Genomic DNA, 24,415 nt, shown 5'->3' on the forward strand with positions numbered 1-24,415 from the left:
AAATTAAAGCAAATTTGTCCGATGAAGTTGACGTAATATTCGCTCAACTGCTGCTAAGGAAATTTGACAGAGAGGCTCTGCAATTGTATGAGAGCCAAATTAGAAAAACAAGGGAAATTCAAAAGCTATCTGATGTCATGGAATACTTGGAGCAAAGATATTGCTCGTTAAGTGCCATGGGCAAAGAAGAGAAGAAGCCGCTACAAACTGTTTTAAATTATGCGGAATTCGAAGCTAAATGTCCGATTTGCAAAGTTGCCGGGCATAAAGCGTATAAGTGCTATAAGTTTAAAGGATTGACACCTACGCAAAAGTATGAAACAGCCAAAAAAGTACACCTGTGCACAAGATGCTTGAACCATTCAAGCAATAAAGTGTGCACTAAAATAGTCTGTTCATTGTGCAGTAAGGGACACCATACCTTACTCCATTTTGAAGAAAAACAGGAGAGTATTAATACTTGTGTAACGGCACAACCAACACTGTTGGCCACAGCTGTAATACAAGTAAAAAATGTAAATGGGGGATATAAGACTCTAAGAGCCCTTATTGATTGTGGTTCACAGAGCACAATTTTGTACGAAGAGGCCGCTCAAATATTAAAATTACCTAAAATTAAACCAAATACAGAAATAAATGGCGTGTCCTCAATAAAAGCCAAAAAAACAAAATATAAGGTAAACATAGATGTAAAGACGCGAAATCCCTGGAAAAGACATCTTAAGGTAGAGGCAATTGTGTTGCCAAAGTTAATGGAAGCTCTTCCATTAAAAATAGCAAACGTGGATATGTCAAAATGGCAAACTTACGTGCTAGCTGATCCTTCTTTTAATAAACCTAGAAAGGTTCATATTATAATGGGGGAAAACGTTTATACCCAAATCTTAAAAGGGGGAGTTACAAAAATTGATGAGCTGCTAGGTCAAAATACTCAATTTGGTTGGATCGTCTCGGGATGCACTGAATCAAAAAAGTATAAATCTGTAGTGGCAACAACAATAGATGTCACAGGTTTTAAACAACGTTGGGAGAACAAGAAAGGTAAATGTCAAAATAAAAAAAATACAATGCCAAACAAACTCAACAACAAAACTCAAGAAATAAATTAATGGCCCCCGGCAGGACCTTACATTGGAGGTAAAGTAAAAACTGGGGAAGAAAAAGTAAATATCCCAGAGCCAGTACAAAATAAGAATATTCAGATGGCAATGGTGCAATTAAATAATGATAATTTAAAAAATAATGTCAACAAAGGTTCCGTTAAAAAATTGTCCGAGTCCGAATTCACCGCGCAGATGCGCGCACACACATGCAGACGCAACATAAAAAGGACAGAATGATACCTTAAATGATGTGTCTGTGCATTGATGAAATTATTTATACAAAAATAGTTTTCAGGACTGCAAGGGCTTCTTTAATATTTTTTTTCCAAATTTTTCAAAGCAGTTTTTATTTTCAAAATAAGAATACATATATGGATAAATAATCACAGCAACAATAAAACAACTTCAAATTCAACTCAATCTCCGACCTGCATAATACATGCTGCAATCTGCTCTGTATGACGGCGGAATTCAAATGGCCTACGCTTTATCGAACATCGCATCAAGAAGTCTCGGTTCCGTTGCATTCCGTGAATTCGCTCTCTCAAACTGTGCACAGCGTTGTCTCTCGCTTTGCTCGATGTCACGGCAGCTCAGTTTTGAGCAGCCTATTCGCTTGCCGTGCCCACTGGCGCCGCTGACCGAAGTATCATCACTCGGTCATCACTCGGTCATCACTCTTCTGCGCGCAACCAATCATAGAAGAGATCTACTGACCAATCAGATTCTTTCTACGAACGAAAAAAATGTAATTTGATTGAAATGACGGCAGACACAGTATTGTATCAAACTCAAAATGGATTTAGTTCCAGAGTTGTGCCATGGCATGGCATAATCATTACTTTTTTATTAAGACTGAAATGGATTGATACTAATGAAATTGTCATTTTGATAAAATACAAAAAGTAATAAAATTCGGAGAAGATAAATCTATATTTATATAAATGTTGTGTGAGTTCCTACAATCGCTATGCATTCAGAAACTACAGCACTGATTGCATTCAAATTTTGATACACTGTGTAGTATAAGTATAAACATATGTTAAGTAGAAGTAATAAAACTTACCACCTGTTTTGAACTCTTTTCCACACTAACTTGAGGTAGAGTTCGTGTCGCGTATTTTTTTAAGTGGTTCCCCAGTGGGCCTAGTCCACTATTCTATTTATTGAGCAAGCAATGAATTTATTTAGACACCCCACGGGAACAATATGGTCCGTTTTTATTATTTTAGGTATGCCACTTGCAAATAGAAAAGGCAAATATTCCCCCACCCAAATCAAAAAAGAATGCCCCCCACCCATTGCTTTGTATGTTCATTGCTCACATAGCTTGCAAATTAAATCGGACAAAATACAGGGTATAAGTAGGTCTTTTAAGCACTTAGTGCAAAGAAACCTTTTGCATCTAATGCAACTCTCATATTGGAATCCAGATGCCCCACTTGAGCAATGCAAGCAGGTATTTAGTACTGCATCACTGCAGTTGACTAACTTTTTAAAAACATCTTTTCTGAATTCCCTTGGGGATGTTAAATTTGTAAATGCTGTGTCTTGTATATAGCATTTTGCATATTGCAAAATGAAGCCCCAACAATTAAAAGAATTCCTTTGGATATCATGAAAGACCGCAGCATGTCTATATTCCCCAAGTAAATTGGAATAATGCCTAATCAACTTCGCCGCTTTAGAAGTGTGACCAAAAGGATCCAAAAAGGTGAATTCCAATTTATTTTGTTAATAAATAGAGTGAAGAAATGGTCCTTATAGCAATGAGGAACAATTATTAGCTTCTGCGAGCTTTTTAATGCATCTTTTATAAAAATGCTATTTTGAAATAGATTATTTCTGTTTTGGCATGGAATATTGATGATACTGCTATCGTTGTGATCGAAAAAGATCGAAGTCAAAACAGCATCAACAATGAAGCCAAGAGTTACCCAACAAGGTGATAATATTGTCCAATTCAATATTGTACGGGAAACCTTGAATAATAATAAATAAACTGCAAACCAAAATTCTTTTAGTAAAGTTTAGCAATGCAACTATTCAGATTTGAATGGCTACCGATTATTGCCTTATATTCTTTTTCGATTCCAAACGGATTTCGAGAATAAGAATGGCGAAATTGAACTGTGAAGTCAGCAGAACGAATTATATTTTCTGTACCTACTGAACCTTCCCCATCATTATCAATATCATAAGGATACATCAACGCTCTCGAGGAAGACGGACGTGTTTTTTTTAAGCTCCCGCGTTTTAACTGATTTTATAATTTTTTTTATTTTGTGTTATCGGCATCGCGATCGAAAAATATAATTATAATATTAAATCTAACTTGCACCATATCACTCGTTTGCGTTTTTGTGTGTTTGTGTTAATAATTTTTAACAACCTTAATTCTGTTAAAACCTTTGTTGGTTTTTTTCTTTTCTTTCTCTCTTTCCCACCTTTTTTCTTTCTTGTAAATCACAAGCAACGCTCATTTGTTGTTGTCTTGAAATTTCTGTGAGTTCTTGTTGCAGTGTTTTTGTTTTTGTGATTTCTAGCTCCCGCGCTCGCGCTCTTTAACTTATTTTTTTTTTCTCTCGTTTTCGTTTCACTTGTCGCCGTTATTTGCGCTCATACTGCAGTCTGTTGTGTGTCTGTAATTTAGACTCTATAGTGCTCTCTTTATCTTTTAACCCTTGTGCACCCCCAATATCTCGCTTTCTTATTATTTCTGGACCTCAGAGTGAGTTATATATTTTAATACCAATACATATCTCATTTTTATTTGTTTGGTTACTAATTCATCTAATTAACTCATAATGCCTGTCTGTTCGGTTAAAAATTGTTTGCAGCCCGCCCCACCCCTGAATAGTTTTATTTACTGTTGGTTGTGTAAAACTACAGTACATGTTAAGTGCGCCGGCTTTACATGCAGGGTAAAGGATCTTTTAGATCAAAAAAAGGGTCTCAAATGGGGATGTGAGTCATGCCGTATCGTGGAAGATGAAATGGAACTTTTCATGCGGCAAACAAAGGATAACCTGATGAGTCTGTCCGCCAGTTTTCTTAAACTCTCGCAAGAGTTTAAAGCTGTCGAGTCTCAGTTTAGTAGTTTAACGCTACTGACTGAGTCTCGAAAGCGTAAGAAGGCAGGAGAACAGACTTCTGATTTGTCCTTGTGTCCTCCCCTTCTCAACCAATGCAAACTCCAATTCCGCAGACGATGTCTGTAGTGTCCGTTTTGTCTGGGCAAGAATCTACACCCATGGATTTTGCCGATAGGGATTCTAGTGATAGTAGTGCCGGAATGCCACTTGTTGCAACTGATGCTACAATTAATGCGGTAGCTGATGCAATACCTGCAATGCCGAAACCATTGGTGGGAGTGCCACCTAAAAAACACATTTTTGTTTCGAGACTTCTCCCTGATGCTACATCGGATGATGTCATGGCCCACATTCGGGCTAAACTGAATGTCTCCAATATATCAATAGAAAAGTTCAAATTTTCATATTCTAGAGAAATTTCATCTTTTAAAATCAGTGTTCCAATTGAGTTCTTTGACTGTATCTGCAGTTCTAGCTTCTGGCCGAAAAGCTTAATTGTGAAGGAGTTTATATCCAGAAAAAAGAAGACACGGGGCCAAACAAGGATTCCTTCACCATCTATTCCTCTTTCTTCCTCATCTATTCCCACTCCTTCCTTATCTATTCCTTCTTCTACTCTATCAAAAAACTAACAACTTCCTTCTCTGTCGGCTATCAGAATGTCAGAGGCCTTAATAGTAAACTTACTAAACTCTTTGTAGATAGTCTGTCTTTTGATTTTGACCTAATTGTCTTTACTGAGACTTGGTTAAAACCTGACGTTTTTGACGCCACAGTTCTACCCTCTAATTTCAATATTTTTAGACGTGATCGTACTGATCGTAGGGGTGGTGGAGTTCTTATTGCTGTAGATTCCGCCCTATCATCGGGTCTGATAACAATACCTGTCTCAAGTACTATCGAATTTATATGCGTTAAGGTATCTTTTAGTCGTTTTTCCATTTTTGTTACCTGTTCTTACATTCCGCCCCAATCGGAATGGCCAACCTATTTACTACACTTAGATTCTATTAAATTTATAGTTGAACTACTTTCTGACAGAGACTTATTAATTGTCCTAGGGGACTTTAACCTGCCCACTATGACTTGGTCAACAGTTAATGGTAGCAAAACGTTGCTGCCCTCTGGGTGTCATGATTTTATTGATGGTCTGCTTGAGCTTTCGTTGGCCCAGCTGAATTCGATTTCTAATACGTCTGGCAGATTTCTGGATCTGATTTTTACTTCTGATCCTAGCTTTTGTGAAGTATCTAGAACTAGTCCAATGGTGTTACCAGAGGATAGTTATCATCCAACTTTAGAGTTATCTATTGAGTTTCCCAGCCGCGAGCCCATCTCCGAGTGTGATCCTACGGTAAGCACCCGATGTTTTCGGAAGACTGACTTTGTCGCACTAAACAATGCCTTTCTTAATACCGATTGGACTAATTTATACACTTGTACGGATATGAATTCCGCTATTTCTTTATTTTATACCACTGTTGACTCGATCTTTAATGACTGTGTACCCCTAGTGTCTCCTGTGGTGACGCAAAAATCACCATGGTTTACGCGGGGGCTGTCAAAACTGAAGAATCTTAAGTCTAGGTATTACAAAAAATATAAAGTCACGGGTCTATCATCGGATCTGTCTCGTTACTTGGTTGCTAAATCGAATTTTATTGTTTCTAATTCTAAATGCTATAATAATTACTTACAACGTTGCAAGTTGCAATTCTCCGAAAATCCTAAAGAGTTCTATAGTTTCGTTAACTCAAAGCGAAATTCTGTCTCCCTTCCATCGTTTGCAGTTTTTAATAATGATTCGGCCTCTTCTGATCAATCTATTTCTAATTTATTTGCTAACTTCTTCTCGACTACGTACATATCTACTAAGTACAACTCTAGCCAGATATATCCATATCCTATAACGAAATCCAACTGTATTCTTAATCCTATTATAACGCAAAGTTCGGTAGCTAAGGAACTAATGACGATTAAGCCGGTATACTCACCGGGCCCAGACGGTATTCCCGCTTGTGTCCTGAGGTTCTGTGCGGAGTCATTGTGCTCGCCTTTACTTAAGCTTTTTGAGTTGTCCGTTACACTGTCCGAGTTTCCAACTATATGGAAGGATTCGTTCATTTTACCTCTTCACAAATGTGGCAATAAATCCGAAGTCACTAATTACAGAGGAATTTCTAAATTGTCAGCGATACCTAAACTGTTTGAGAAAATTATGACGTCTCAAATACAGCATTTATGTAAATCTATTTTTTCGCCATACCAGCATGGGTTTGTCAAGAATAGGTCTACCACAACTAACCTTTTACAGTTTACATCTTTTGTAATCCAAGGTTTTAAGAAACAAAAGCAAACTGATGTTATATATACGGATTTCAGTAAGGCTTTCGATTCGATAAACCATGCCTTACTATTACATAAGCTGAATTTAGTTGGCTTTCCGGATGCTCTGCTTGCTTGGATTTTACAATATCTAAGCAATAGGAGGCAGAGGGTTCTTTTTAGGTCCTCTCTTTCTAAGATCATTTGTGTTGAATCGGGAGTCCCACAGGGCAGTCACCTTGGCCCATTATTATTTACCATTTTTATTAATGATCTCCCCACCGTTCTTTTAAATTCCAGACTTCTTATGTATGCCGATGATGTAAAAATCGCTAATCGCATCGTAGACTCTCTCTCATGTCATACCTTGCAAGCTGACCTGAATGCTTTTCAGGGGTGGTGTAGGACTAACTTGTTATCTCTAAACTGTTCTAAGTGCAAAGTTATGTCTTTTTATAGAGGTTCTCCCCAATTAACGAGTTACTTTTTAAATAATTTCCCGTTAGAAAAAATTAATAATCTTCCTTGGTTGTAAAAGATTTGGGGATCTTAATCGACCACAAACTTAGTTTTAATCAGCATATATCGACTACTGTTAGTAGGGCTAAGAGTGTTCTTGGCTTTATGAAGCGCTGGTCGAAGGAGTTCAAGGATCCATATATTACCAAAATACTTTTTACTTCTTTAGTCCGCCCCATATTAGAATATGGATCTTGTGTTTGGTCTCCTCAATATGAGTTTTATCAAAACAAATTAGAATCTGTACAAAAACAGTTTTTACTCTTTGCCCTTCGTGATTTGCGCTGGGATCCAACTGTACAACTTCCATCTTATTCTAGTCGACTTCAGTTAATTAACCTTCCTTCTTTAACTAATCGTAGAACAATGCTTGGTGTAACTTTTCTTTACAAACTTTTGAATGGTGAGATTGACTCTTCCGAGCTGTTGAGCCAAATTAACATTTCTGTTCCATCTAGAAGGACCCGCAATTTCACACCGCTTATACTTCCCACTTGCACAACTAACTATTCTCTGCATGAACCTTTTCGTATACTATGTAGTGACTACAACAGACTTTGGCACGTTATCGGTTCCGAAACATCGCTTCCGGGTATTAAAACTGCGATCTTGTCATTCCTCGCTCGTAATTAGTTGTAATCATCTTTATTTATACCTATCCTGTTTTCTTTTTATATGTAACCTATTATCTCATTACATTTAATATTTTCTTTTTCTTTAGTTTAATTTATGTTTATATATGTAATACGCCTATGCCCTTAGGTCGGAGTGGGTAGAGGTTGTAACATTAACTTTACTTAGGGTCTTTCGTAACAGGCCCGGGCCTGGTGTCATATGGGCCACTTGTTCGTACTGAGCGTTGTACGACTACGTCTATATAAAAACAAAAAAATGTGATTCCCGAACCCTAGTTGGTCCGGTGAAATCACCACGAAATAATCCAGATTTCAATTTTTTTTTGGCCCTTTTTGTTCCAACTTTCCTTATAATTGGCCAGTTTTTTATTAGACATTTCTATATTTATCCCGCCCTTTAAAATCCCCACCATCTTATTGGGCTTACCCTTCACTACTGAACCGTGCACTATGGATGGGTACAAGATTTCTGGCCGAGCCAGTTGAAATTGTTTGGCAAATGAATTCGAAAGATCATTCATTTTTCGAATATATCTTCCCAGCTTCATCCCTTGCTTATACTAAATTATGCTCGATTTAAGAGTCTTAAAACCGATTCTATTGGAGCATTGCTGGGTCTTTTATTGGAACTATCAATAAAAATCCCCACCAAATTTGTCCAAAACGGAGCAAAGACAACATATTTCCTTAAAATGACCTGTGCCATATTGGAATTATAAAATATATTATCCTCTTCATCTTTTTTGGACAGTCGAGAAATCATGTTCATGGCATTATTCATAATGTCTGTGAAACGTTTTCTCAACCTGCTGTTGCCAGCAACAGTTTTGCGGCTTTCCTCATATTTATGTTTTTCCTAACAACTTTATTTTCATGGTCGGATAAATCAACATATAGCGCACGTTCATTCATAAAGTATTTGATGGAATTGCGAACCATCTCATTTGAATTGCGGGACAAAAGAATTGTTACCAAATGTTGGAACCATTCCTCCTTTGCAAGCCAATGCACAGTGGTCTGCCCCATAGGCCAAAAATAAAAAAAAAAGTTAAATTTTTTGCTTAAAATGTGGCAACTCTATTTCAAAATAGATCAAACTTTTTTAATCAGCTGTTTTTTTGACACTGTGCCAGCTGTTCTCTTCAAAAATAACTGTTAAACACAAAGCATGAAATTTTACTCGTTTTGCAGCGTGAGTACAACAAAGAGAACAGAAAACTTAAAATTAAATAAAGTATTTAAAAAGTCGTTTTATAACAATGGAAGTTTTGAATGTTGTTAATAAAGGTATTAGCTATTATTTAAAATTATTTTTATGTTCTCTGCAAGTTACTTTTATTTGTAAATATTAATGTAATATATGTTCAATTTCTTTACTAATTCGTGTGAATACTTAAATTTCACCTAAGCTTTTAGTTATGAAGCTAATCGTAGCTAACAATCAAATTGACTTCAATAAATTTGTCCAAATTTAAAGATTATAATATGTAAAATTTAGCTGCTAGTTATTGCAAGCTGCCGCGCAATCTTTCCTAGAATTATGCGACTTCGACTTTTTCGGTGTCTTTTTCGTCTGTCTAACTGTGCATTCTTGTGCTGTGTGTTGTGATTATCGTCTTCGTCTCTTTTCTGCATTATGCTGAATGTTTTTGTGATTGATGTCTGAGTTTCTATTTGTTCTTTTTGTTTGTTTTTATGTTGTATTTTTATTTTAAATTTGTATTATTTTAAATTTTTGTACTGGAGATTTTTTTGAATGTGAATTGAGTCGTAAGTTCATATTTGATAAGTGGTGTTCCGAGACTGGTACAAATCCAGAGAAGATTCGGCGCATATCTCAATCTTTAAAATTAATGATTGAAAAAGAAGGATACAATATTGGATCTACGTACTTGGAGGAATTACAAAATCGCGTTAGTTATTAAATTAAATCGTTCGTTTTGGAAAAGCAGTCTGATTGGCTTGGAAAAAATGACTCATTTAAATTTAAATGTGAGTTGCATACTCCACCTGAAAGCAATATTGACCGTGGTCGTCCGAAGACAAATTATTCAGACTGCTCATCCCGAACAAAGAGAAGACGGATCGCTGAGATAGCCAAAATCGATGAGCCGTTTGCTGACGTTTTGCGCTCTTCTGACCAAGGACAATTGACAATTGTGCCTGCAAGTGCTGCTGAAGTTGTCTCCCTAATCATGGATGCCAATTTAACGAAGCATCAATATATTCTCATTAGAGAATTTGTTAACAGCAAAATTTCTGCAGAGCTCTTGTGCGGTTATGAGAGTGTCTTACAGCTATGGTCACATAATTGGCACAAAAAAAATTTATATTTTTAAGGGTAATTTTTTATTATATAATAAAATATAAGGAACACATATTGGATGGCATTTTCTAGCCCAAGGTTTGACTAATCTATGACCACAAAAAAAAAATTAATTTAATTTCAAAAAGTCATAAAAACTCAAAAACTTAATAAAAAACTCAAAAATTGCCTGGACACATAATTGGCACAAAATATTAAAGAATCGTTTTTTTACAAAAACTAACTATAATTGCCCGATGAAAACAGAATTTAATACTAGTATTTCGTACTGTATCCATTATTTTCGATGACTGCCTGACATCTCCTGTTCATACTCTCCACTAGCTTCTGACATTTGTCCTTAGGTATGGAATATCACGCTTCCTTGACTCCAGACCACAAATCTTCCAAATTTATAAACTTTTTCTTTGCAATTTCCACTTTGACATCGTTCCACAGATTTTCGATAGGGTTAAGGTCTGGACTTTGAGGTGGCCATTCCATAACTTCCAGCTTTTCTTCCTCGAACCAGCGTTTAACGACCTTTGATGTGTGTTTGGGGTCATTGTCCTTCATAAATGTCCATCTCACAGGCATGTTGTCGAAGGCGAAAGGTTCCATGGTGTTTCTTAGTATATCCAAATACTGAAATTTGTCCATATTACCCTCAATCCTTACGAGCGGGCCCACACCGTGCCAAGAAAATGCACCCCAACACATGATTCTACCTCCTCCATGTTTGATCGTCTTGGTGGTGTACCTGGGATTAAGGGCTTGGTTTTTTGGGCGACGAACAAATGTTTTTCCATCAGGTCCCATTCTATTTGTCTTTGTTTCGTCACTCCAGAGCACGTTTTTCCAGAATTGGCCATCTTTATCCTTGTGGGCCTTTGCGAAAAGCAATCGTTTTTGTATATTCGCTTTTGACAGGAGCGGTTTCTTCCTGCTCATGCGCCCAAAGAGTAAATTTTCGTTTAATCGTCTTGAAACAAGTCTTCTGGATACGTTTAAGTCATATTCGTCATTGATTTCAACCATAATGTCTCGTGCAGACTTAAAAGGGTCAGCCTTACTCTTGCGAGCTATGATCTTGTCGATGTTGGGGTCAGTCTTTCGAGGCTTTGGCTTCCTGGTCTTGTTCTCTTTTAGGTACTTGGGATTTTTTTTAACCAAGGCAAGTGCATTGTATACCATTTTTCTGGAACATTTCATTAGCTCAGCGATTTCTGCTGGCTTTTTACCCGACAAGCTTAGCCGGTGAATGATTGCTCTTTCCTCAATGGTACACGTCTTTCCACTACCCATTTTTTCAATAAAATTATTAAATTGGTTATATTTTAGCAAAATATCCAAAAATATTCAACTAACGCGACTTTTTTACAAGAAAAATGTGCTTTCCAAAGTTTTGTGCCAATTCTATGTCCAACAAAAAACCAAGCTGTGCTAAGAAAATGCAGATCAAAACAAAACCAATAGAAGTAACGGAACAATTGTCCGTTACATTTAAAGAGCATGATCCAAGTAAAGTAATAAATCCAAAAATTTTAAAAAAATGTGACCAAGTTTCCCCAAAAAAAGTTTTTAAAGCAAAATTTTTTTTTGTGCCAATTATGTATGTGACCATAGCTGAAAATGTAAATGAAAAAAATAAATGTTATCCCCAAAAAATAACAGTAAGCGAGTCACATGCTGAAGTGGATCTTCAAAGTTTGTTGGACCACACCACGAAGAGAATAGTTAAGTTGCAGGATAATGTAATAGACGATGCTCTCAGTAAACCCGTGAACAACTTAAAACTTATCGGGAAATGGGGCTTCAACGGAAGTTCCGGGCACAGTGAATATAAGCAGAAAGTGGAGAACAATAACTTGGAAGACAGCCACATGTTTGTCACTTCATATGTCCCACTTGCCCTGATACTTAGTGAAGACAGCTCAAAGATTATCTGGAAAAATCCACGACCATCATCCACTCGATATTGTCGACCTGTGCGATTCCAGTTGAAAAAGGAATCAAGTGAAGTGAGCATTGAAGAGGAAAAGCACTTTAAGAATCAAATAGAAAAGCTCCTTCCAACAGATATTGTTATTGAAAATAAGACAGTATATGTTCATCATGTGCTGCAATTAACAATGGTTGATGGCAAAATATGTAATGCCTTAACTCAAACTTCATCCTCTAAATGCTATATATGCAACACGAAGCCCACAGAGATGACCAACATAGAGGAAAGCATGCAAAGGGAAGTTCAGAAGGATCGATATGAGTTCGGATTGTCACCACTTCATGCATACATAAGATTTTTTGAATATTTTATTCATTTGGCTTATAGACTTGATGTCAAAGTCTGGCAAGTTAGATGCATTGAAGGAAAGGAGCAAGTCAATGAGCGAAAAAAAAAATTCAAACAGAATTTCGCTTAAAAATGGGATTGTTAGTCGACAAGCCCAAAGTTGGAGGGTCTGGATCATCGAATGATGGAAACACTGCCAGACACATATCGTCTGCAACATACCCGCAAGATTTCTCGTCAGGCAACAAATGAAGATTTATTTAATCGACTATTGCTGACGTCAGATCCTTTTATTACAGAACAGCGAAAGTTACCCAAAAAAAAAAAAATCAATTTTAAATAAATCTGTTTTTGATTTGTTAGAATAGTATTTTATATTTAATCAAACTTAGCATAATATATTACAACAAATTTGAAATATATTCAACTTTTTTAAAAATGAGGATTTGGGGCCATGGCCATGGGTGGCATATCGGAAGGGGCTTACTTACGGAAGATTTATATATATTTTAACAATTACTGTGTTTTTATAGAATTTCGGAAAAAATTTCAGAATTTTATCTCCACTAGAAGTAATTTTGGCCGCTCGCTCCATACAAGCCCAACCATTGTGCAATGGTGCCATCTATATCAGCACACATTATTTTGACATTGTGGCTTGTGCAAAATTATACTAATAACGCCGGAAAATTGCTTTCGTTATATAGAAACTGATAGCACATTTCGTTGTACTCTGTGAGAGTACAACAGCAGTTTTCTTTAAGAACTGCTGAAATAATAGCAAAACATACATCCGTTATGATGCGTTTGCAGATTGGCGTGTGCAATTTTTATACCCTTGCAAAAAGGGTATATTAATTTTGGTCAAAAGTGTGCAACGCATAGAAGGAAGCATCTCCGACCATATAAAGTATATATATTCTTGATCAGCACGACGAGACGAGTTCAAATCGCCATGTCCGTCCGTCCGTCCGTCCGTCCGTCTGGATCAACGCAAACTCCTCCTACACCGTTGGAGCTACAGAGCTGAAATTTTGCATGTAGGCTTGTATATACTGCAGGCGTTGTATATCTCGGATTCAGCCGGATCGGATCACTATATCATATAGCTCCCATACAAATGGCAAAGTCACGAACAGTGACTTTTCTCAACAACTTCGTTATTTTCTTAGCTATTGTCGTGAAATTTAATATTGGTGAGTTAATTACAGATATAAACGACTATGCCAAGTTTGGTCAAGATCGGGTGACTATATCATATAGCTCCCATAGGAACGATCTTTCGAAAACAGTGACTTTTATCAATAACTTCGTTACTTTTAACGCGATTGCTTTCAAATTAATTATTTGTCAGTTTAATATATCTGTTAATGACTGTGCCAAATTTGATAAAGATCGGCTAACTATATCATATAGCTCCCATAGGAACGATCGGAGGAAAACAGTGACTTTGATCAATATCTTCGTTCTTTCCTATGCTAAGATTTTAGGCCGTTCTTTCGCAATATTAGCCTTTTTAGATAAAACGTTTTTCTACTTTAATGGCTATAGGTAAGGAAAGAGTTACCAAAAAAGTTGCAAGGGTATACAAACTTTGACGCGGTCGAAGTTAGCCCCGGCCCTCTGGTTTTTCCTTAAGGAAGATATTTAAATCACTCAAAAAGCGGCCTATATCATAGGCTGAGTGATTTGAAAGAACGGCATGTGCCACTCCATACGTTACACACATGTCAGTAATGTGTGCTACTATAGAATAAAGAAATATCCTCTTTTGGCTACTACTAGGGGTCTTATAACACATCCCGTGGCGTCTATGTGTGACGTATGGAAATTGATGTTTTCTTGGAAGAATCGTATATGGTCAACATTTCATAGAAATACTTCCAATTTTGCAGATAAATGTTTTATGTAGGAATACCCATTTTTGAACATTATATATGCATCAATAAATGGATCTTTATCCAAATCATCCCCAGCATTAAATTCGGACTATAAATTGCGGTAGTAAGCTAGATTTTTATTAATCATTTGCTTATTACCAACAAGGTTCCTATCATTGCTTGCAACTTTGAGCAAATTTTCCCTGTGCTTAAATGCTGTGAGGTGTCTAAGTGCTTTCTGCTCAAGAAAGCGATTAATGCCCCTGCATTGGTGAGTCTTTTTAAAATTTATTGTGTGACAAATTTCTAACTTATTGGAATACACATCAATATTACCCTCAAAATTACCATTAAGTCTAACAATAAGCTTTAAGCAAGACGTATCATTGCAGTAAGCATATACAGAGAACATGCAATTTGACTTATTAATTCGAACACTCTTAATATTCAAATTGCAGACATTGTTCGTCTGATTGTAGTATTCGCGAACAATGTGGGCAATTTTATTCATCGAAAAATTGCCAGTGCAGGTTGCCAAAAGGTTATTGAAGTCCTGCACTTTCATATTACAGATGTAATGGCGATAACCATTTTTACAATCGCGTAAGAGAGATGGCTGTTCAACCATTTTAACATCTATATTTAAACTGGTATTTCCTATTCTACAATCTTTTCGTAAGCACTTTTATTTTCTTTCGATTAGACTTTCGTCTGGGGGTTGTGAAGATAATTGTAACTCTGATAGGTCGAAACAAGAAATATTGGGTTGGATTATGTTAAAACTACTATTCATTAACTTTTTAAAGTTTTCCTCAATTTCAACTTCAGAACATATTTCTGCTGTGTTTACTATTACGGAATTTTTGCTTAACAACATTAATTTTAAGCATTTGTTTACAAGTGAACGCCATTCACAACTTGAGCTCTTTACTTTAAAGACTCTATGAGTTTCATTGAGCCTTTCATTTGATAAATTAGCAATTTGTAAATATTGTTCATCCCCCAATTCGTTGCTATAATCGATAATCCCTTTAGAAATGGCTTTTTCTAGCACAATTCTAATGCCCCGAACTTGGTTTCTGAAAATGAATGGAAAGGAAGAGAAAAATAGTAAGTCAACTGTGGAAATTAGATTAAAGGAAATAAAATAACTTAAACTAATGGAATAAAGTAAGTAAATCGGCTCACAGAGGTCCGATCCGGTTGAATCCGAGATATACAATAACTCTTTTTTTCTTTCTTTTTTATACCCTTGCAGAGAGTATTGTAAAGTTGGTCAGTTGTTTGTAACGCACAGAAGGAGACGTTTCCGACCCCATAAAGTATATATATTCTTGATCAGCATAATGAGACGAGTTCATATAGCCATGTCCGTCCGTCCGTCTGTCCGTCTGGATCAACGCAAACTCCTCCTAGACCGTTAGAACTACAGAGTTGAAATTTTGCATGTAGGTTTGTATATACTGCAGGCGTTGTATATCTCGGATTCAGCCGGATCGGACCATTATATCATATAGCTCCCATACAAACGCCAAAGTCACGAACAGTGACTTTTCTCAATAACTTCGTTATTTTCTGAGCTATGATCATGAAATTTAATATTGGTCAGTTTATTACACCTACAAATGACTGTGCCAAATTTGACTATATCATATAGCTCCCATAGGAATAATCGCTCGAAAACAGTGACTTTTGTCAATATCTTCGTTATTTCCGTTTTTGATTGTAGGCCGTTCTTTCGGAAACATTAGCCTTTTTAGCTTAAACGTTTTACCACTTTGATTGCTATAGGTAAGGAAAGAGTTACCAAAAATGTTGCAAGGGTATACAAACTTTGACGCGGTCGAAGTTAGCACCGGCCCTCTGGTTTTATGTTATTTTTATATTTATGTATTCCTATATATGTATTAGAGTCCTGCACGAATACACTCATTTGCCTCAGTCTTTCAAATACTTACAAATTTTCCTATATTTGATTTGATAATATTGCTTCGGAACGAATGAAACGAGATGAAAAGTCTCGAAGTTTTGTGTTTCGTAGTTCCTGAATGTATCAAGCCGAACAAACAAAAACAAAATCAAAGCAAGCCGAAACAAATAAGAAAGACTACAAACGAAACAAATGAATACGGTACTTCTTTCAAGTTACTTGGTACTTCCAAGTACTCGTGAGTATGGTCATACTTATGAAATGTCAATCAATTTTCGAATGCCAATTTAATTTCGGTTTTATTTTAATCTCACTGGAGTATTTTCCTAATATAAATTAAAGTAATAGCTTTGGTGACTTATAAGTAAAACGCCGAGTAGACTACAAGCAGCTCGACTGTGTAAGGGTTAGAGGTCCTGCCTAAAATCGACGAAACTCTGGTTCAACCCCGGCCAGAAACTAGTTAGTTTTGGGTTTTCATTTTTTTTTGCTTTTTTAATAATTATTTTTGTCTATATTTGCTTCTCGATATGCTCGGATTTGCTTTACCGGATTTTTCGGTATGCCCTGCTCGTTTAAACTCATTCGTTCGTTTGAGATGCTTGATATACTCGATTTACAAATACGAGTAAGTGTGAAAACGAGTTCCGATAGTGTAGAGGGATTTCGTTTTCAGTTTCGAATGTACTCGTGCAGGTCTCTAATATGTATATACCTATACATACATATATATATATGTGAAAGTGTGAAATATTTTTTTCATTTTATTTCATTTTTATACCCTTGCAGAGGAAAAATAAAGTATGAAAACCATCAGGATCGGACGACTATATCACATAGCTTTAGAAGAACTAGAAAAAACATTTTCATAAAAATTGGAGTATGCTATGAAATTTACGTATGTGATAATATTGGATATAAAACCCCAGATCCCAAAATTTGAATGTTTGATAAATATAACAATATAACACAAGTTACAGTCAATATAATAAACGGCTCTGCTCCCAGCTCTGCCGGCAGCGCTGCTTGTACATGCATACACACACAGACGCAACTCTACATAAACTGTATGTGTATGCGTGCGTTGCTTTGCTTTGGGAATGAGGGAAGAAGAACAAATTGTAAAATAGAGAGTAAAATTGTTTTGTTTGTATATTGATGAATTGAGTTGCAGAAAACAAATTTTGAACATGTAAAATTAGTATTACCAAGGACTGCAAGGGTATATAAACTTCGGCATAGCCGATGTTAGCTTCTTTGATTTTTATAAATATAGATTTATCTTTTCCGAATAATATTACTTTTTGTATTTTATCAAATTGACAATTTTATTAGCATGGATTCATTTCAGTGTTAATAAAAAAGTAATGCCATGCCATGGCACAACTCTGGAACTAAATCCATTTTGAGTCTTATATAATACTGTGTCTGCCGTCATTTCAATCAAATTACATTTTTTGAAGTGAAAACTTCTTTAGAATCGTTGGGAGTGATTTCAGACCCGATGAAACGAAAAAGCGACACTAAACAGAGACACAGAGAATGAGATGCAAATATATAAAAAGCATTATAAATAACACTTTGTAAATTGTCGACGTGGCTGTGTTATCAGTGTGCTCGCTTGGCGATCGGTCGGCCGGGGTTCGACTCCCAGCTTGGTCGAAGTTTTTCATAATGCTTTTTATTCATAATGCTTTTTATATATTTATATATTTTTTTGTGATACATTTTTATTTACTTTTTATACCCTTGCAGAGGGTATTGTAAAATTGGTCAGATGTTCGTAACGCACAGAAGGAGGCGTTTACGACCCCATAAAGTATATATATTCTTGATCAGCATGAGAAGCTAAGTCGATATAGCCATGTCCGCAAAATGTTTTCTTCTAGACCTATATGATATAGTGGTCCGATCCTAAAGATTTTCATACTTTATCTTACCCGGGTAATAAAAAACCCCAAAAAAAGATTTCATCCCGATAGCTCTTAAGACGGCTGAGTAAAACGCATACGCACAGACGGACGAACAGATGGACATGGCTATATCAACTCAGCTTCTCAGGTCGTAAACGCCTCCTTCTGTGCGTTACGAACTTCTGACCAATTTTACAATACCCTCTGCAAGGGTATAAAAAGTAAATAAAAATGTATCACAAAATATATAATGAATGAATGCACAGCAACTAGAATAATCACTGTCTGTTCAGCTCTCTAAAGTGGGAGAAATATGTGCATGCGAAACCAGATTGAGCAATGGAAAAACAGTTTTAATTGTGGCAATTTATATTTCACCGAATCAATCAATAAATAGCATCACGGAATTCATTCATGAAAATTTAATAAAGTATACACCAGAAGTATCGCGGATACTTAGAAAAGATTACGATAAAGTTCCATTGATTTTAAGTGGCGATTTTAACGTAAATTTTGCATTGGACACAGCGGTTCCTTTAATTGACTTTCTCAATACAACATTCAGTTTAAAAATGTGTAACAATCGCACTGAATCAACAACACGATCAAAAACAACAATTGACGCGGTATTTCAAAGATATGTTGACAACATCGAAACCAAAGCATTTGTATCATATTTTAGCTATCATAAGCCACTCGTATCATTTGTTGAAATTGAAAACATTGAGGATGAATAATAATAATAAAATGAAGAAAATAATAAAATGAAGAAAATAAAAAATATGACCTTTATAGCAATATTATAATGAACCTATAATTATCCCGCTCCTAATGCTGCTTTCATCTCATTCTCTCTCAGTTTGTTTTACGGAAGGTTTCACTTCTATCGTGTCTAGCCGTTAGACGCCCTCTTTTTTTTTTTTCTTTCGTAGAAAGAATCTGATTGGTCAGTAGATCTCTGCTATGATTGGTTGCGCTCAGAAGAGTGATGACCGAAACTTACTTCGGTCAGGGGCGCCAGTGGGCACGGCAAGCGAATAGGCCGCTGTGCACAGTTTGAGAGAGCGAATTCACGGAATGCAACGGAACCGAGACTTCTTGATGCGATGTTCGATAAAGCGTAGGCCATTTGAATTCCGCCGTCATACAGAGCAGATTGCAGCATGTATTATGCAGCTCGAAGATTGACTTGATTATGAAGTTGTTTTATTGTTGCTGTGATTTATTTATTTTTTTGAAATTTCTTTCCCTGCAACTCAATTCATCAATACACAAAAAAAACATTAGTCTCTTTACTAAATTTTTTCTAATTCTTCTATCATTTCCTAAGCAAAGCACGGCACGCATACACATACAGTTCATGTAGCGATGCGTCTGTGTGTGTATGCGTGTGCTCTGTTGATTTGATGCTGACGTAGTAGGCAGCAAGCAGCGCTGCCGGCAGCGTTTGAACCGATTTATATTGACTGGAACTTGTGTTCTATTTATCCGATCAAATTCAAATTTTGGGATCTGAGGTTTAATATCCAATACTATTATAGTAGTAAATTTCATGGGGATACTCCAATTTTTATGAAAATGTTTCTTCTAGTTCTTCTAGACCTATATGATATAGTGGTCCGATCCTGATGGTTTTCATACTTTATTTTTCCCGGGTAATAAAAAATCCCGAAAAAAATTTCAGCCCGATAGCTCTTAAGACGGCTGAGTAAAACGCATACGCACAGGCGGACAGACCGACATGGCTTTATCGACTCAGATTCTCATGCTGATCAAGAATATATATACTTTATGGGGAAACGTCTCCTTCTGTGGGTTACAAACATCTGACCAATTTTATAATACCCTCTGCAAGGGTATAGAAACCGCAGTTTCTAATTTATTGTTTGTACCGATATATTTCGGTTGCGCAGCGGCAATCGTCTTCATTGCAACTACAAGAGAGTACAAGAACGTTTAAAAATTAGGTGACTTTTAACTAAATTGTAACATACATCATTTTACACGTCAGCACCGTTCGACGTGGCGTTGGGACAGTGGCGGATCGTACGCTTGATTTTCGGGGGGGACATCGAAGTCAAAAATTGGGTTGACCAAGTAAAATTTCTTAACCAAACTCTGATTGTCTATCCGACTCGGAGTTTTGGGAGGGGGAAATTTACCATTTTTCATCCCCCGTAGATCCGCTACTGAGTTGGGAACTAATTTTTGTCAGGTAAATGACTGTATATGTGGGCGCAATTGTCGGTATCAGTCTTAAAGTTAAGTTGTGTAGCGTTCGGAGTAGTAATGATATGTAGCATATGCATGGTGAACCTTTTGTTGTAGTGCCGCTCTTAATCTAGTATTACTGTCTCTTCAAAATTCGTTAAATCTGTTTTACTTACTGTATGGAAATTTGTATGGCAATTAATGCAAATATGCCTGTTACATCTAATGCAGTGGGCGTCAGATGTAGTGCATGAACAATGCAGACAAGTTTCCAAAATTGCATCACTACAGCCAATCAATTTTTGAAAAATGTCTTCTCTAAACAAAACAGGAGGTAATAAATTTGTCAAAGCTTTATTTTGAATGTAGCACTCTGCATATTGCAGTATGAAAATACCCTAATGATAAGTATCCGTTTGTACCTATATCGTGAATAATTTCAAGGGATCTATAGCTTTTAAGCAATCCTTGATAATATTTTATAAACTTTGAAGTTAAAAAATCCTTTCCAAAAGGATTTAAGACAGCGAACTCCAACTTTTCTTTATTCAATACCAAAACATAGAAATGGTTCTCATCACAATGAGGTAAAACTATAATGTTTGAAGGGTTTTTTAATTAATTGTTGATTGTTATTTATTGCTCAATGCAGCTTGCTCGACTTGGCATGGAACATTGACGATACTGCTATCGTTCTGATCAAAGATAATTGCAGTCAAAGCTGCATCAAAAATAAAGTTTGATAGCCAAGATTTACCCAACAAAGTAACAATATCGTTGTCGGAGTTTCAGTTCTTCATTCTTTTGCATGTGTGAATCTCGAATTCTACTGGGTCCGGTAAAATCACCTTTGAATAAACTCGACTTCAACTTTTTAGGTCCTTTCTTATTCCAGAATAGTTCTTGAATTATTCTTGAATAGTTCATCCATTTTGCGAATGAATCTTCCCAATTTTATGCCTCTCTTATCTTTAATTACACTTTGTTTTAGCTTCTTAAAAAAAGATTCTATTGGAGCATTGCTGGGTCATCTATTGGATTTATCAATGAAAATACCCATCAAATTGGTCCAAAACGGAGCAAACACTACGTACTTGTTCAAAACAACTTGTGCCATTTTGGAGTTATAATATATATTTTGCTCCTCTTCTTCTGGCAGTTCAGAAATCATATTCATGACATCTTCTAAAATATCACTGAAACGTTTTCGTAACCTACTATTGCCAGCAATGGTTTTAACGCTATCTGTACGAAACCTTTCTTTGGGAACAGCATTTTCATGATCGGACAATTTAAAATTAACTGAACCGTCATCTTTGAAATTTTCCATGGCATTGCGAACCACGTCATTTAAAGTACGAGACAGAGGAATGGTTACAAAATGCTGGAACCATTATCCAAAATCGCCTATTGCGAAAATATTGTACCCCACTCCAAGAGCATTTCTTAAGAAAGATCTAATTGTAAGTGCAGTATTTTGCAAGCCTACCGTGCGATCAATATCAGTACACATTATTTTAGCATAATGGCTGGTGCAAAATTGGACAATTGTCGCCGGAAATGTTTTGCTTTCTTTATATAAATATTGATAGCACATATCATTGTACTCTATAAGATTACAGCAGCAGTTTTCTTTGAGGACTGCGGAAATAAGAGCGAAACTAACATCAGTTATGATGCGTTTGCAGATCGGCGTTTTCAATTTATTTTTTCTACAAGACATATTCAAATCACCTAAAAAGCGTCCTATGTCATAGGAAAAACGATTCGAAAGAATCGCATGTGCCATAGGTTATCGATAAGTCAGGAATGTGTGCCACTAAAGAATAGAGAAGAATCCTTTTTTTCGTTATGTTAAGCGGTCTTACAACACATTCTGTTGCATCTATGTATAAGGTATGTATTTTGAAATGTTTTTGAAATAGTCTTATATGGTCAATGTACCAAAGAAACACTTCGATCTTAGCAGATAAATGCTGAATGTATGGAAGTCCATAAATTAACCTTTTATATGCATCTATAAATGCATCCTTATCGAAATCATTTTTAGTATTTTCTTCAGCTCTCATGTTTCGATAATATGATAAATGCTTATTGATCATTTGATCGTTCCCAATCACTTTTCTATCTTTATTTCCCATTAGTGCCAAATATTTTTTTTGGTACTCAAATGCTGTGCGAGATTTTAATTAATTCTTTTCTAAGAAGCGACTTACAACTCTACACTGGGAAGTTTTATTTAAGTTCATTGTGTGGCAAACATCGGTTCTGTTAGAATAGACTGAGATACAACCATCGAACTGAACTGTAAATCTAAACTTGTTGCAAGATGGGTTTTTGCAGTATCCATATGCAAAAAAGTTACTCCTATTAATTCGTGTTGAATTGAAATACACATTACAGGCGTTATTCATGAGAAAATAATGTTCCCGCTTAATATGCTCAATATTTTTTTGTTTGATGAATTTAGCTGTATATATTCATTCATATAAGATTGCCGAGTCTACAGTTTTTTCGCAGGCACTTTAATTCATTAAGAAACACCATACTAATTGGTTCCTAAATTGCAACGGCAATACCTATGGATTATTCACTAAAAAAAAAAAAACAAATAAAACCAGAGGGCCGGGGCTAACTTTGACCGCGTCAAAGTTTGTATACCCTTGCAAGTTTTTTGTGTAAAAGGTCTAATATTTGCGAAAGAACGGCTTAGGAAATAACGAAGTTATTGACAAAAGTCACTGTTTTCAACCGATCGTTCCTATGGGAGCTATATGATATAGTCACCCGATCTTGATCAAACTTGGTCGTTAACAAGCGTAATAAACTTTCTAATATTAAATTTCACGACAATAGCTAAAAAAATAACGAAGTTTTTGAGAAAAGTCACTGTTCGTGACTTTGGCATTTGTATGGGAGCTACATATGTGATATAGTGGTCCGATCCGGCTGAATCCGAGATATACAAGCCTACGTCCAAAATTTCAACTCTGTAGCTCTAACGGTCTAGGAGGAGTTTGCGTTGATCCAGACGGACGGACGGACATGGCTATATGAACTCGTCTCGTCATGCTGATCAAGAATATATATACTTTATATGGTCCTACTATGCGTTGCACACTTCTGACCAAAATTAATATACCCTTTTTGCAAGGGTATAAAAATATGATTTTTTCTTAATTCCATGTAAAAAAACTAATATGTACACAAAATAACAAAGAATATAGAGAAATTTCAAAACAATTCAATTTTTCAATGCTGTATTAAAAACAAAGAATAACTCAAGGTTAAAAATCTGAAAAATGTCATTGTTTTTAATGTCGTATAAAAATCAACAAAAAAATGAACTAGCAAAATTTACCAACATGGAGTTATGTTCGGTGTAGTATTATACTTTTATAAAATTGTATATTTGATAGGATAAACTAGACAAAACAATAAAAATTTGGATAATAACACAAAGAAATTATTGTGAAACCTCATTTTACACGGAACTTTGCTCTCTTCAACAACAACAGAACTGACGATTGGTTTGTAAATGAGACAGAGTTCCCGCCGGATACAAAATCATTACCGGCAAAGGTTCCAGAGTTTGCATTACCCATGGAACATAAGAAATTCCCTCTCATTAAATACATTGCCAATGGAGAGGAAATAGCTCAGACCAGAATCCGGTGGTGTCTTCAGCCGAATGAACTTGGTTAAATCCAAATTAGAAATGGCATGAATTTAAGCACGCTGAACTCAATTTTAACAGTCAGGTAATAAGGAAATAAAAAGTATTCATGTTAATTTTTTTACTTAATTTTCAATTTCAGATACGGACTTAATCGTAGCACCAAATGCTGCTATGATTACATTTTACCCCAAAAATTGTTGCGTGCAGTGAGCAACCGATCTTATTATCCTGACGAGGAAGAAGTAAATTTAAATGGGATATTAAGTGAAATATAAAAATAAAAAAATTATTTTTAAGCTCGTAATGACTATAAATGATTTTTTTTTATAATTTTATACATCTTGAAATGTATAAAAACAGTTGTTAACTTAAATTTCTAAGAAAATATTGTTTTGATAACTAGCTTTTTTTCAGCTTATTTTTCCTTTGATTTAGCGTTTTTCAGCTTTTTTTTTGGGTAAATATTTACTTAAGCTACTCGAGATTTCAGTGTTGAAAAGTGGAAAAATCGGCTAAAGCTAGATTTC

The 24,415-nt window shown here is 35.8% G+C and overlaps 1 long non-coding RNA gene across 1 annotated transcript; it reads left to right on the forward strand.

Moving 5' to 3' along the window:
* The first annotated feature begins 23,495 nt into the window (after positions 1-23,495).
* LOC124461187 lies at positions 23,496-24,196 on the forward strand. Its single transcript, XR_006954962.1, has 2 exons — positions 23,496-23,970; positions 24,028-24,196. It is a non-coding gene; the product is annotated as an uncharacterized LOC124461187 (long non-coding RNA).
* The last annotated feature ends 219 nt before the right edge of the window (positions 24,197-24,415 follow it).

This window comes from Drosophila willistoni, unplaced genomic scaffold, assembly GCF_018902025.1.
Source record: "Drosophila willistoni isolate 14030-0811.24 unplaced genomic scaffold, UCI_dwil_1.1 Seg251, whole genome shotgun sequence".
In the NCBI taxonomy this organism is placed as follows: domain Eukaryota; kingdom Metazoa; phylum Arthropoda; class Insecta; order Diptera; family Drosophilidae; genus Drosophila; species Drosophila willistoni.